The sequence below is a fragment of the Chrysochloris asiatica genome, unplaced genomic scaffold (genome assembly GCF_000296735.1).
Source record: "Chrysochloris asiatica unplaced genomic scaffold, ChrAsi1.0 scaffold00515, whole genome shotgun sequence".
Taxonomy (NCBI): domain Eukaryota; kingdom Metazoa; phylum Chordata; class Mammalia; order Afrosoricida; family Chrysochloridae; genus Chrysochloris; species Chrysochloris asiatica.
Window position 1 is genome coordinate 506816 of NW_006409033.1, and position 1442 is coordinate 508257.

Sequence of the window (1442 nt, forward strand, 5' to 3'; positions counted from 1 at the left end):
TGCAGATAATACCCACTTGACCTGGCTTCAATGACTGGATGATCAGAGCTCAACTAGAAGAAGAAAGAAGAGGGAAAAAAAGCGTAATCTGATACAATTTGTTGAACTTGATCTACACCTATGGATGCAATAGCTCAAAAGAGGGAGTAAATCTTTACAGTAAGGATCTTTCCCACCCTTCCAAACCCAAAGTAGCCATTGATGGGCAACTTGGACATTGGTTACTCATAATGGAGGTGGGGGGCTACAAAGGCAAGAAGTGACTGGCTTGCAAGCTTTCAAGAGGGAGCCTAGATCCATAGGGCATGGAGGAAAGTAGAATCTCCACTCTGTAGTATCCAATCTGTCTGGGTGGGGCTAATGAAAGTAGACGAGAATAGGTCCCTTGCAGTACAATGGTGAATAATTGTAATCAGTACTGACTGCAAGGATTGGAAATATAAAGATGGATGTTTTGTAACAAAAGGAGAGGAATTATTGACTTTGCAATCCAGGAGCAGAGGTCCCTGGAATCATCAAGGGAAAACAGCAGAATAGGAGATCCTACCCAGAAAGGAAGTGACGCCAGTGATGGAGGCTGAGATGACAATGTGGAGAGATGCAGTGGCCAGGGACTGTAGACCCAGAGAGGGAGAGGGGCTGTGTGTAGGTGACGGGGGAGTCAGACTTGTAGGCTATACCATTTGGTTGGTTGATGATGCATGGAGGGTATTATAACCATGGCAAAGAAATGATATACGATAGGATGAATGTAAAGCTAATGTTTTCCCATGTAAACTATCGCATAATTCACAATAAAACATTAAAACAAACAAACAAACAAAAAAAAAAACCCACAAATAAATGCAGCGCAAAATGGCCACAGCGGCTCTGAACTATTTATCACTAGGTAAAAGGCCTGAACGGGAGTTGTGGAGCAGGAGAGAGACAGACTAAAAAGTAAACTACCGAAAATTAAATCCTGAGTTACATCATAATGACCAACAGTGGCATCTTGAAATGTCTCAGGCAGCCTTGAAGGCAAAAAATTGACAGAGGGACATCAAAATTATACTCATATTTGGCTATAGCGTTGGTGTTTTCTTTTCTCTTGTCTTGTTTTACACTGGGTTATCCAATCTGTATTTTTTGCAGTTTGCGGTTTTGTTTTTTGGTCCCTGCTTTACCTTTAAGGGGCTCTTTCTCTCCCTACATACCTAAGAAGAGACAGAAATTGTGGTCATATAGTCAAGCTATAATCACACCCTATAAAATCCCACCATCCAGGAAATAACCAATACCAGCTGCCATACACCAGTTAGGCAGCCAACACCTGCGACAGTTACTCTGAGTTGAGCAATCAGTTACCTGAAGGCAATCAGAAAGCATAATAAAATAACAAAACATACATTCATCTAAGTATTAACATCACAACCATCTACTAAATATACCCAGTAAACAGA